The 14165-nt window shown below is 39.1% G+C and overlaps 1 long non-coding RNA gene across 2 annotated transcripts; it reads left to right on the top strand.

Moving 5' to 3' along the window:
- The first annotated feature begins 8694 nt into the window (after window positions 1–8694).
- Window positions 8695–13006, top strand: LOC141379090 (uncharacterized). 2 transcript variants are annotated; one of them, XR_012395069.1, is made up of 4 exons: window positions 8695–8986; window positions 11197–11354; window positions 11869–12025; window positions 12220–13006. It is a non-coding gene; the product is annotated as an uncharacterized lncRNA (long non-coding RNA). The 2 variants fall into 2 exon arrangements; XR_012395070.1 differs by lacking the exon at window positions 11197–11354 and having other exon boundaries at window positions 8696–8986.
- Window positions 13007–14165: the final 1159 nt, after the last annotated feature.

The following is a 14165-nucleotide window of genomic DNA, read 5'->3' as shown; positions in this document are numbered from 1 at the left end:
TATGCCACTGTTCTAATAATAAAAGATGTCATGTTCTTTAAGGAGGATTTTCTGAAACACAGGGTTGAGTTTATATAAGGTAAGGAGAGGTAAAGGAAGAGTGTAAATTGCATGGGGGATTTTTGAACGTTGTATTATGTTAATAACAACGTGTCTATGGGGTTGGCTTGATCTAGTGGGAGGGTTGGAGTTCGTTACGGGACGGTGCCATGATAATTTCATATTTTTATATGTAGCCTTTTCTATACTAAGTGTTTATATGTGGGTCTTCAGTTTTAATTTAGTTATTTATTTTTCCTTCTTTTATTTTTATTTTCTTTATTTCCACAATTCATTTACAGCCCGCTTTTTTGGTAACTATGGGTAGGGAGTTGAGATTAATAAGCTGGAATGTCAAGGGCCTAAATAACATAGTGAAAAGAAATAAAGTTCTTGCACATCTCCGATTGCACAAAGCAGAGATTGCTTTTCTGCAAGAGACTCATTTGCATAATAGGAATCATCCTTATCTTAATCAGAAATGGAATGGGCAGTTTTTTCATTCATCATTTCAAGCTAAGGCGAGAGGTGTGGCAATTTTGATTGACAAGAACGTGCCTTTTACCCCAAACAACATAATAGCAGATAAAAACGGACGTTACATTATTGTTACAGGCACTTTATGTAAAAAGAATTTAATTCTAGCAAATTTTTATGCCCCAAATTTTGATGATATCACTTTTTTTAAACATGCCCTTTCACTCCTTCCAGATCTTAATTCTCATTCTCTTATTCTTGGGGGTGATTTTAATTGCTGTTTGGACGCAAGCTTAGACCGCTCTTCTTCTAAATTAGGTGCTCCCAGTAGATCTTCTAAATACTTGAACAATTTTTTTTCTGATAATGGCCTCTCCGATATTTGGCGTTTTCTAAACCCACAAAAAAGAGAATACTCCTTTTTTTCAAAAGTTCATCATTCTTATTCTCGAATTGACTATTTTGTTTTGGACAATGCTCTGATCTCTGATGTTTGTTGCTGTGCATACCAAAGTATTATTATTTCAGATCACGCCCCCCTTGTTCTTGATTTAAAGTTTTCAAACTTGCCCTCTCTAAGGAGGAGCTGGTGGCTTAATACCTCACTTTTAGCAGATGATGATTTTGTTGGATTTATTTCTGACCAAATCTCCTTCTTTTTGAGTGTTAATATTTCCCCAGATGTTTCTAATATAATAGTTTTGGATGCTCTTAAAGCATATATCAGAGGCCAAATCATTTCATATAATGCCACCAAGAAGAGAAAGTTGAAAGAAAAACAAATATCCTTAGCTGATGAAATTTTTCGATTAGATACACAATACGCAAGTTCACCTACCTCGAATGTATATGAGAGACGCTGTAAACTGAAGGCAGAGTTGGATTTACTGTCAACTGGTGAGATAGAGTCCCTTTTGAGAAGAACTAGAAGTGTGTTTTATGAGAGCGGGGAAAAATCTGGAAAGTTATTAGCCAACCAACTGCGTGGGTTCAAGGCAAAGCAAATTATTAGTGGTATCCGTCTAAATAATGGTGAGATTACAACTCACCAAAACATCATTAACGATAAATTTAGGGACTTTTATTCTACTTTATATACTACTGAATCCCCTTAACGAGAAGATATTACAAACTTTTTTGATCAAATACAGGTTCCCACCTAACCCCCTGACATTAGCAAATCTTTGGAGGAACCTGTTTCACAGGAGGAGTTGATAGCTGCTATTTCTGTCATGCAATCTGGAAAATCACCAGGTCCTGATGGTTTTCCGTCAGAGTTCTACAAAAAAATTTCTAAGCAGCTCACTCCTTTTTTAACAGTTGTCTTTTCTGACTCCTTCAAGTCAGGGGCTCTCCCTCCTACTTTAAGTCAGGCATGTATTTTCTTTTTGCTTAAAAAGGATAAGGACCCTTTGGATTGTGCGTCTTATAGACCCATATCTTTACTTAATTGCGACGTTAAAATTCTAGCAAAAGTGATTGCCTCAAGGTTGGAGAATGTCCTCCCTAGCATAATCTCTCCTGATCAGACAGGCTTTATTAAAAACCGCCATTCATTTTTTAATATTCGCCGCTTGCTTAATATAATTTACTCTCAGCACCACTCTATTCCAGAATGTGTAGTTTCTCTAGATGCTGAGAAAGCATTCGATAGAGTAGAGAGGGATTACCTTTTTCTAGCTTTAGAAAAATTTGGATTTGGCCCTAACTTTCTCTCATGGATTAAATTACTATATAACACACCTTCTGCTGTAGTCTTAACTAATGGGTTGCAGTCCCGTTCATTTAATCTGCAGCGTGGAACCAGGCAGGGTTGTCCATTAAGTCCATTATTATTTGCTCTTGCCATCGAGCCACTGGCAATCGCTCTACGTGAATGTCAGCAAATTGCCGGGATTACACGAAGGGATACCATGCACAAGGTAACATTATATGCAGACGATTTACTGCTTTACATATTTAATCCACAGATTTCCCTGCCCCCGGCTCTAACTTTGCTAGAGAACTTTGGTAGGCTCTCAGGCTATAAGCTTAATTTACAAAAGAGTGAACTTTTCCCAATAAACATGGTAGATAAGCAGTTGCAGTACTCTAATATACCTCTGAAGATAATTAAAAATAAATTTACTTATCTTGGTGTTTGTATTACCCGCCAGTATAAACAGCTGTTTAAACATAATTTTAGTATGCTCTTGGAACGAACTAAGAAAGATCTCTCTAAGTGGTCGCCTTTAAAGTTATCACTTATAGGGCGCATTAATTCTATTAAGATGACGGTCCTTCCGAAATTTCTGTATCTTTTTCAAAGTCTCCCTCTTTTTATTCCCTTATCTTTTTTTAAATCTTTAGATTCAGTCATCTCTAATTTCATTTGGAATGGCAAACATCCTAGGTTGAAGAAAGCACACCTTCAAAAGGCCAGGTGTGAGGGTGGGATGTCTTTGCCCAACTTTAAGTTTTATTATTGGGCAGCGAATATGCGTAATACACTGTATTGGTGGCAATATCATTTGCAGCCTAATAAACCATCCTGGGTAGATATGGAGATGCATGCTCATAATCAAATTTCTCTTCCGGCTCTACTTGCGGCCAAGCGGCAATTGATTTCTTACAATTTTACAGACTGCCCAGTGGTGAAACATTCACTGAGGATCTGGATTCAGTTTAGGAGGTCATTTGGTTTTGATAGCTTTTCTCTTCTCAGCCCTATAGCTCGAAATCATTTTTTTTTCCCATTCAATGTAAGACAATTCTTTCAGAGGTTGGTTCGATAAGGGAATAGTATGCTTTAAAGACCTATTCATAGACTAAGTGTTTGCATCTTTTGATCAGTTGATATCAAATTACGCGCTGATTAAGTCTGATTTTTTCAGAGTCCTACAAATAAGAGATTATATTAGATCCCTCATACCGGAATTTCCTGTTTTGCCCTCTGGAAACCATTTAGATTATTTTCTTTCTTGTAATATACTAGCTAAAGGCTCAATTTCTATGTTGTATAATCTACTTCTGAACCAGTCATCTACCCTAACAGATAACATTAAGAGTGCTTGGGAAGAGGATCTTTGTGGTTCGATTTCGAATGATCTATGGAACGATATTCTTAAAAGAATTCACTCATCATCAATGTGTGCCCGGCACTCCCTTATTCAATTTAAAGTAGTGCACAGAGCTTATATCTCTAAGACTAAATTAGCCCAAATGTTTCCAGGTACCAGTCCTTTGTGCAATAGATGTAATTGTGCTGAAGGCACTTTATTTCATATGTTCTGGACTTGCCCCAACTTAAAGCATTTCTGGAAGTTAATATTTGACACGTTATCTGTGATTCTTCAGCACAAGCTAGATCCAGTTCCACAGGTGGCACTATTTGGGGTTACTTCAGAGGATATACAGTTGCCTTCTTCAAAATGTAAAATCCTTTCATTTTCGACTTTATTAGCACGTAGGGCTATTTTGCTAAAATGGAAGGATTCTCATCCTCCCACTCAGTGGGTTAGAGAAATGATGTCTTGTCTTCATTTAGAAAAAATCAGGTTTTCATTAAGAGGGTCGGAGGGAAAATTTTTTAAGGTGTGGCAACCTTTTATTGATTTTGTGGAAATCTCAAATAATTTGATTTTTCTATACATATGGTGTGTATGGTTATATGTTAGCTGAATAAATGCTTTTTCCCCCTTTTATTTATTTATTTATTTATTTTTTATTATGTTTTTATTAATTTTTCTTGTATGTTTTTATGTATTTATTTATTTATTGTAATTATGGTTATAATAATTATTATTTCTTTGTATTTGTATTTAAACCTACATGTACAATTGTATATTTGCTAATTTATGGCTAATGTGAGCGCTATCCCGCTGTTGGATTGGTATGGGTTTGGGGTTTGTATTGTTGTTCTTTCATATTTGAAAAACTGAAACTCAATAAAAAATATTGAAACAAAAAATGCATTACATTACTTTTTTATCACTTTTAGGTTACTTTAACCAAAATAACCACAGAAGTACAACTCTTATGAACTATGTATGAATTTTCAATAGTATGTCTATGTTTTCAAATCCATTTTGCTATTAATTGTAATTTTTCTGAAAGATTTTTGTTTCCACAAGGAGTCTGACAACAGCCAGTGCACCACACAGAGATCTGATATTTTATTTTAATATATATTCATAGTGCTTCACTTGTTCCACATACATATAAATAGCTTTGCATGTATCGCTATGACTGTGTAGCCTTAATCACTTCTGGGGATGGGGATAGCAATTTTATTTTATCCAATAAATGCATTGATAATATCCACTGATTTTTATATAGGCAATCAAATAAACTTAAAATATTAAAATGCAATAAACATTTGTTTTGGCCCAAACTACAAAAACAAACTAATTTAAAACTAGTTTAAACACACTAGTTTGATCATGTATATGTGTCATTATAACTATATTGTATAAATACTATTACAAAGGCCTACATCATGCTAACAATCAAAAAGTAAATGACATGATATAACAGGTGATTGTCGTCTGAGAGCACCTGAAAACACATGAATGACACTTCTCATAAAGCTTGAGAAGCATACAGTACAGTTCTTCATGATTTATAATGTGTCAAATAAATAGTTGCAGGTTAAGGAAACACTAAACATGTGATAAAGTTACTGCGGGCCCTGCTGCAGATGAAAATAAAAATAAAAGATAGATAGGTAATTAGAACAGAGAGAGATAAGGTGCGCGCTGCTGATGCACCCGGTAGGCAAACGCCTGCGAGTTGCTTCTGTGCTATGCGCTGCACACACGCTCCATCAGCTATCATTGCGCATGCGATGGGAAAAAGGTCTCTCCACATCCCACTGCGGTAACGCCATCTGCGGTTCAGAGAGAGACGGTCACGCTGTGCTTTAAATTGCAGCGCGGCTCTACTCTGTGTTTCGCGGTAGATTAAAGACGCGTGTGTTTAATGCACTGCAGTTTTTTGTAATCTTGTTTCACTTTTATTCGCGTAAATGATTTCAAATAAGAGATAATAAAAAATCGTCACTTTTAGTCATATTTGGGTATATAATAACCATGACTTTGTATGTAGTCCATGCCTGTAGCCAGGGGGGGTTCGGGTGGTTCGAACGAACCAACCCCCACGACCAAAAGGTCCAGAATTTGTCCTTTTAATTATTATATGTAATTTATTATTATATAATATATTTAAGATATAATTAATATATTTATATTCAATATATATTGTAATAAAGTGTAATTTTAAATAACTCTGGCCAATAATTCGAATCCCATATAGAGCCTCAAAGCCAAAATAATGTGACGCGATTCACGTGACATAACCCACTGAGTGGTCACATTTGAATCTTTGATGCGACATCTGTGGTGTATTGGAATAATGTGTGTGTGTAATGATCTGGGTGTTGGTCTCGCTATTTATTGGTTCTTGACAACTATTTAAGCCATGTGATGTATTGTTGTGATGACGTTGTTTATATCTAAGTAAAGCGCGCTTGATGGAATTTCTGTGTGTTTGCCTCGTAAATATATAACAAACTGGCGACGAGGAAAATTGTGTGGATATGGCCCAAATCGGAAGATTAGATGAGTATAAACCAGAAAATGAGTCCGGGTCAGCATATATTGAGCGAGTGGAGTTATTCATGATTGCTAATGATGTGGATGATACAAAGCAAGTGGCGACATTACTAAGTGCTGTTGGTGCTTCCACTTACGGGCTATTGCGAAACTTGGTTCAACCTTTAAAGCCGAAGGATAAGACATTTAGAGAAATTGTCGGGATCCTGCAAGCACACTTTGAACCCAAACCGCTAATAATAGCTGAGCGCTTCCGATTTCAGCACTGCATACAAAAGCCTCATGAAACTGTGTCCCAGTATGTTGCCGAACTCAAACAATGTGCGTCAAAATGTGACTTTGGTGCAAGTTTGGATGAAGCGTTACGTGATCGTTTTGTTAGTGGAATACAAAGCGAAGCATGCCAACGAAGATTGCTTTCAGAGGATGCGCTCACGTTTGCACGAGCATTTGAAATTGCTCTCAGTATGGAAACAGCTGATCGGGATACGCAACAGCTGAGGAAAGCAGAGGATGCAGCGGCTGTGCATAAAGTGAAAACTACGCATCACCAGAGGTATGCATGTTATCGATGTAAAGGTAGCAATCATAAGGCACATGAATGCTATTTTAAGAATTCTAAATGCCATCAGTGCGGAAAATTTGGTCATTTAAAGAAAGCGTGTAGAGAAAAAGAAAAGCCTTACCCGAATAAACATGAGAGAAAGAGCAACGTGACGGCTTATATGGATGCCGAAGAGCCAGAATTGGAAATGTTTTCTCTGTTGAGTAATTCGGAAAAACAGAAGTTTAAAGTGAATTTTACTGTGAATCAGAGAGATTGACTGATGGAAGTTAATACAGGAGCTGCTGTGAGTATAATTTCCCACCAAACATACAAACAGTCATTTGCTAATGTACCACTGGAAAGAGCTGAAGTAAAGTTAAAAACTTATACAGGTGAAAGCATTAAAGTTCTGGGACAATTCAGAGCCACTGTTCAGTATGAACACCAAATAAATGAGTTGGCCTTGCTTGTGGTTGAAGGTAACAGACCTAATTTGTGTGGTAGGAATTGGATGCATAAAATTAAGTTGAATTGGAAAGGAATTCACTATGTGAATCAAATGCAACAGCCTACATCAATTCAAGAAGTTCTTGAGAAATACAATGAAGTCTTCAGGGATGAATTGGGAACTGTTACAAACCCCTGATGTTAGTCTAGGGTGTGGGGTTTGACATTTATTTAATTAAAATATATTTATATAAACAGTGAATGAGTGGAAAGACGACCAAAGTAATGCCAGAAAATGTGTGCTTTTATTTACAATACCAAAGTGAACAACAACAACGAATTAATCAAAAATAAAGAAAAAGTAAGTAAAGCAAAAATATACTATTTACAATATGTACAACACTGAAACAAATAAAGACGGGAAAAACAAGAGAGCTGGCAGAAGGGACGCGGGCGGCGCTAAAGAAATGAAAAGAACAAAACCCAAACTAAATCTAACTTCCCAGAAGCATCTAGCTAACTAACTATGTGAAAAACAGTATAATTAACACACGAAGATCTTCCGAGTCCTAACTATCTACTCTATCTATCTATCCAAAAAGTACAAGGAGTGGCGCTCGCCCCTAACCTAGTGTACTAGACAGCAGAGCAGTCCTGAGTGTTGCGAAATGTATGTCACGTGACCTTCTTACCTGTCCGCTTCGTCCAAGCCTCGTAAACAACGATAAATTAAGAACTATGTACGAATAACGGACTGATAACGTGCACACAGAAACAAGCAACAACAAAACACAGTTAGACGGGGTTATTTCTAAACGCACGCGGTAAATACAAACAAGCGACAAACAGCAAAAGAGAAAAATGCAAGCAAGAAAGCAAGAAAACAAGAAAGAGCGAGTGGTCTGGCGCGCGCTTTTAACACGGGTGGTCTTTGCTTATTGGATGTGACGTAAGAGTGACGTAACCGGAGAGGAATGACTGACAGCTGAATGGACCAATGAACAGAACCTGAGAATACAGGAGAGCAGATACGGGAGAACAGAGCGAGAGAGAGAGAGAGGGAAAAAAACACAGAGAAAACAGAGCACAAAAAACACAAATACATAACACTCCCACCCATGAGAACAAACATATAATATTGTTTGTTAAAAAAAAAAAATTGTGAAATAGAAAGAAAAAAAAACTCGCAAAACAAACCATGCGGTTTAATTACGACCAACTACACACACCTGGAAAGAGCATCGGCCACTATATTGTCGGTGCCTTTCTTGTGACGGATTTCCAGGTTGTAATTCTGTACAATCAAAGCCCAGCGCATGAGGCGCTGATTTTGATTGTACATACGGGAGAGAAAAACTAACGGATTGTGATCGGTGTAAACCATGATTGGAAACGAACTGGAACCAAGGTAAACTTCAAAGTATTGTAATGCCAATAGTAATGCAAGGGCTTCTTTTTCGATAGTGGAGTAATTAATTTGGTGTTTGTTGAATTTTCTGGAAAAATAACAGACTGGGTGCTCGATACTATCACGGTCCTCCTGAATAAGTACCGCGCCAGTACCTAAAGCACTCGCGTCTACTTCCAGTTTAAAAGGAGTGGTGAAATCTGGGGCCGCGAGTACAGGAGCGCAGCAGAGCAAAGCTTTTATGCTCTCAAAAGCATGCTGACACTCAGCTGACCAAACAAATTGCTGAGAGGGACTAAGTAAATTCGTGAGGGGTGAAACCACACTGGAAAAATTTCGGCAGAAACTCCGATAGTACCCCGACATACCCAAAAACCGGCGCAACTCTCGCCTGGTTTTAGGTACGGGAAATTCGGCTATGGCGGAGACCTTCGCAGCGACTGGCCGAACTTGACCTTGACCAACTTCCTTACCAAGGTATGTGACGGTCGCCCTTGCAAATTCACATTTTGCCAAATTTAATGTTAATGTGGCGTTGGACAGTTTTTCAAAAACAGTGTGCAGCAAAGAAATGTGTTCAGACCATTCAGATGCATAAACCACTAAATCATCCAAATATGCGTTACAATTTGGAACGCCGAATAAAACCGTATTAATTAATCTTTGAAATGTGGCAGGTGCGTTTCGCAATCCGAAGGCCATAACTGAATATTGCATGAAGTGATCTGGTGTAACGAAGGCTGAGATAGCAGAAGCTTGCGGAGTTAATTTAATTTGCCAGTAGCCCTTTAACAAATCAAGTTTAGTGACAAAACTAGCTGAACCAAGGTTGTCAATACAATCTTCCATACGGGGTAAAGGGTAGCAATCTGGGACAGTGACAGCATTAACCTTACGGTAATCTGTGCAGAATCTAAATGTTCCGTCTGGTTTGGGTACCAGAACGCACGGTGAACTCCATGGACTGCAACTAGGAACTGCAAGACCATTTTCCATCAAATATTCAACCTCCTTCCTCATAATAGCACGCTTGTGTGCGTTCACACGGTAAGGGTGTTGCTTTATTGGGGAAGAATTTTGAATATTGATGTCATGTTTAATTACGGATGTTTGCGTTGGAGTGTCACTGAAAAGATTGGGGAATTTCTGAATTAAATGAATGATATCCAGCCTTTGTGAATCTGATAAATACGTGAGATGTGAATTCAGATTTTTCAGCATCTCTGAATTAGTTAAACGAGCGCACTGCTGAGGAGCATTGCGTAACACCAGGCCATCATCATCAACTTCAGAATGCGTAACATCGCTCACAACTGCAACAGCAGGAAGAACAGGTGTGGTAATCTGAGTTTTCTCTTTAACATGGTACGTTTTTAACATGTTAACATGACATACGCGCGATTTGCGTTTTCTGTCAGGTGTTTCAATTACGTAATCTGTCTCGCTTAACTTTTTCTGCACCACATAGGGTCCAGAAAAGCGGGCAGAGAGAGCAGAACCAGGCATTGGCAACAGTACGAGCACCTGATCGCCGGGCTGAAAGGAGCGCGCGACCGCTCGGGTGTCATACTGACGCTTCATGACATTTTGCGCAGCTTTAAGTGATTCTTTTGCCAATTTACAAGCATCATGTAAACGTTCTCTGAAACGGCTTACATAACTAAGAACATTCATTTTTGGACTTTCCTTAATTTCCAAAATGTTCTCTTTCAGAAGTTTAAGAGGAGTTCGCAAATCGTGGCCGAATACAAGCTGAGCGGGGCTAAACCCGAGAGACTCTTGAATAGTTTCTCTCACCGCTAATAGTACCAATGGAACGCCCTCATCCCAGTCTTTGCAGGTATCCGCACAGTATTTCTTTAACATAGACTTAAGCGTCTGGTGAAATCGCTCGAGAGCACCTTGACTTTGTGGGTGATAAGCACTTGATACTCGGTGGGTGATAGACAATGATTTTAGAACTTGAGCAAACATTTTTGACATAAAATTTGATCCTTGGTCAGTTTGTATGATTTTTGGTAAGCCGAATGTGGAGAAAAATTTAATCAATGATTTGATTATAAGAGGAGCTGTAATTCTGCGGAGCGGTATTGCCTCGGGAAATCGAGTAGCAGTACACATTATTGTTAGTAAAAATTGATTACCTGTTTTGGTTTTAGGTAATGGACCCACACAATCAATAATTACATGTTCAATTGGCTCTCCTATGACTGGGATGGGAAAAAGAGGAGCAGGTGGAATTACCTGGTTTGGCTTCCCCATGCATTGGCACGTATGGCAGGTGCGACAAAACTGCACGACGTCCTTCTTTAAACAAGGCCAAAAGAAATGTTTAAGTATCCGATTGTATGTTTTCGTGATACCTAAATGACCTGACATCACATGATCGTGTGCTAGACATAATACATGTTGGCGGTAAGCGGAGGGAACGACAATTTGATAGACATTATTCCAATCAGCATCAGTCTCAATATTAGAGCACCACTTGCGCATCAACAAGCCATTTTCGACGAAATACGCAATTTGCTTTTTATCAATCTGATCTGAATCAACAACGGAGTCGAAGCACTTTACCAAAGAATCATCATCTTTCTGCGCAGCAATAATCTGCTGACGAGTAACGGGCAAACTCAGAGCATCACCATCAAAATTAAAATATTCTGATTTTTCCTGTTGTTTCTGTGTAGCTGTTTTGTCTGGAGGAGAAACTACATTCTCAGAAAATACTGGCGCAATAAAAGATTCTGATAAGTCAACTGAATCATCTTTCCGTGACATGGCGCGCGTCATTACGCACGCTGGGAAAGTATCTGGGTAATTTACTGATAACTCGTCTGGACAACAGGTAAGATTGGGGTGATCAGTAACTTCTAAAATAGGCATTACTTTACCACCGGCCAAATCATTACCTAGAATAAATGAAACTCCTTTAACAGGAAGAGAAGGACGAATGCCGACTGACACAAACCCAGTGAATAAATCGCACTGTAAATGAACGCGATATAGTGGCACATTTACAAAACCCATCTCAATGCCTTGGACTAAAATATTAGATCCACAAGATGAGTGTTCAGGCAGAGATAATGCATTTTCTACCATGAACGAGTGAGAAGCGCCTGTATCACGCAGCAGTACAATCTCACACTGATCTTCAGGGTTGCCAGATAATGAAATTAGACCCCTGAGCAAGAACGGTGTGTAGCTCGGATCAGTGCTCTCATCATTGCCGTTGGTTGTAATAGATTTTGCAAAACCAACACTTTTAGATGGCTGTTGCGGATTTTTTCGCTTCAGCGTGGAACATTCAGATAATTTGTGCCCTTTCTTGTGGCAGTAGTAACACTCTATTGCCTCTTTAGGTCGGGAAGTAGCAGTCGGAATACGTGGAAAATTCACAGACTGAACAGTGGGATTTTTATCCGATCGGACTGGATAGAACACATTTTTGTGCGTAAGCACAAACTCATCTGCCAACACAGCTGCCTGTGACAACGACATAACTTTTTGTTCGTTAAGGTATACCACTACACGTTCAGGCAATCTATCTTTAAATTCTTCAAGCAAAATTAATTCTCTTAACGAATTAAAGTCAGTTGCCTTATTTGCATTACACCATTTATCAAAAAGAACGCCTTTTTCTCGCGCGTACTCAACAAAAGTCTGGCTAGAAAGCTTTTTGTGATTCCTAAATTTCTGTCTGTATGCTTCAGGTACGAGTTCATAAGCACGGAGGATTGCTGATTTAGCAGTATCATAATTAAGGCTGTCCTCTAAGGACAGTGTAGCAAAAACCTCCTGTGCCTTTCCAACCAATTTGCACTGGAGAAGAAGGGACCATGAATCTTTAGGCCAGCGAAAAGAAGCCGCTATGCGCTCGAAAGCGCTAAAATATGTATCGACTTCGGATTCCCTAAATATTGGTACGAGAGATACATATTTGCTTATATCGAAGGTGGTTGAGGTTGGATCGCCCGCCGGAGCAACAGAGGTCTCAGCACGGGTGGACTGCGCAGCCACTTTAGGAGGAGTTTTTAAAGCCTCCAACTCCAGCTGACGCAGCTTCACCTCTTTTTCGGCCGTAACTTCAAGCCTGCGGATTTCGAGTCTCAGTTCCATCTCAGCCTGACGCGCTTGTGCCCTTTCCTGTGCCTCAAACTGTAAACGGGCCAGGCGGACTTTTAAACGTCCATCCTCTTTAGACCCAGAATAAACGGGGGAAAACGGATCGAAAGGTGACAGTGTTGGCTTGCCTTCAGTGAGCGCAGCCGCAGCACCGCTTTCATTTCGCCCTTCATCCGGCTCATCTGCACTTGAGCTTTGCGCGCCAGCACCAAGAAACTCGGTTTCTTCCTCTTCCACAACAGGCATTTTGAGAACCTTTAATTCAACCAACCTTTCGTATAAGGCACTCTTAATATTTTTCTTAAGAGCTTGTTTTACCAATGAAATTTTGAAATGGTCCGCTATCTGTAATAAATCATCTTTTCTACAGCGGTCGAATTGTTCTACGGTTGGATTATTAATAAATGTCTGTAAATCAAACAATGCCATCCTGTTTATTTACTTATACCAGAAACAATACAGAGAGAAATGTGTGTGTGTGTGGGTGCGCGTGTTTACCTGAGCAGCGCGTTCCGCGGGTCGGGCCTACAGTGGGCCTTTGTAAATTAGCAGGTTGCTTTCACACTCAAACTATAAATACAAACAATTTTAATTGTTTAAAAATGGGTTAAATGATCCTGGACGAGCCCCCAAAAATGTTACAAACCCCTGATGTTAGTCTAGGGTGTGGGGTTTGACATTTATTTAATTAAAATATATTTATATAAACAGTGAATGAGTGGAAAGACGACCAAAGTAATGCCAGAAAATGTGTGCTTTTATTTACAATACCAAAGTGAACAACAACAACGAATTAATCAAAAATAAAGAAAAAGTAAGTAAAGCAAAAATATACTATTTACAATATGTACAACACTGAAACAAATAAAGACGGGAAAAACAAGAGAGCTGGCAGAAGGGACGCGGGCGGCGCTAAAGAAATGAAAAGAACAAAACCCAAACTAAATCTAACTTCCCAGAAGCATCTAGCTAACTAACTATGTGAAAAACAGTATAATTAACACACGAAGATCTTCCGAGTCCTAACTATCTACTCTATCTATCTATCCAAAAAGTACAAGGAGTGGCGCTCGCCCCTAACCTAGTGTACTAGACAGCAGAGCAGTCCTGAGTGTTGCGAAATGTATGTCACGTGACCTTCTTACCTGTCCGCTTCGTCCAAGCCTCGTAAACAACGATAAATTAAGAACTATGTACGAATAACGGACTGATAACGTGCACACAGAAACAAGCAACAACAAAACACAGTTAGACGGGGTTATTTCTAAACGCACGCGGTAAATACAAACAAGCGACAAACAGCAAAAGAGAAAAATGCAAGCAAGAAAGCAAGAAAACAAGAAAGAGCGAGTGGTCTGGCGCGCGCTTTTAACACGGGTGGTCTTTGCTTATTGGATGTGACGTAAGAGTGACGTAACCGGAGAGGAATGACTGACAGCTGAATGGACCAATGAACAGAACCTGAGAATACAGGAGAGCAGATACGGGAGAACAGAGCGAGAGAGAGAGAGAGGGAAAAAAACACAGAGAAAAC

Source organism: Danio rerio, chromosome 19, assembly GCF_049306965.1.
Source record: "Danio rerio strain Tuebingen ecotype United States chromosome 19, GRCz12tu, whole genome shotgun sequence".
Taxonomy (NCBI): Eukaryota; Metazoa; Chordata; class Actinopteri; order Cypriniformes; family Danionidae; genus Danio; species Danio rerio.
This window is presented reverse-complemented; position numbering and strand designations above follow the sequence as displayed.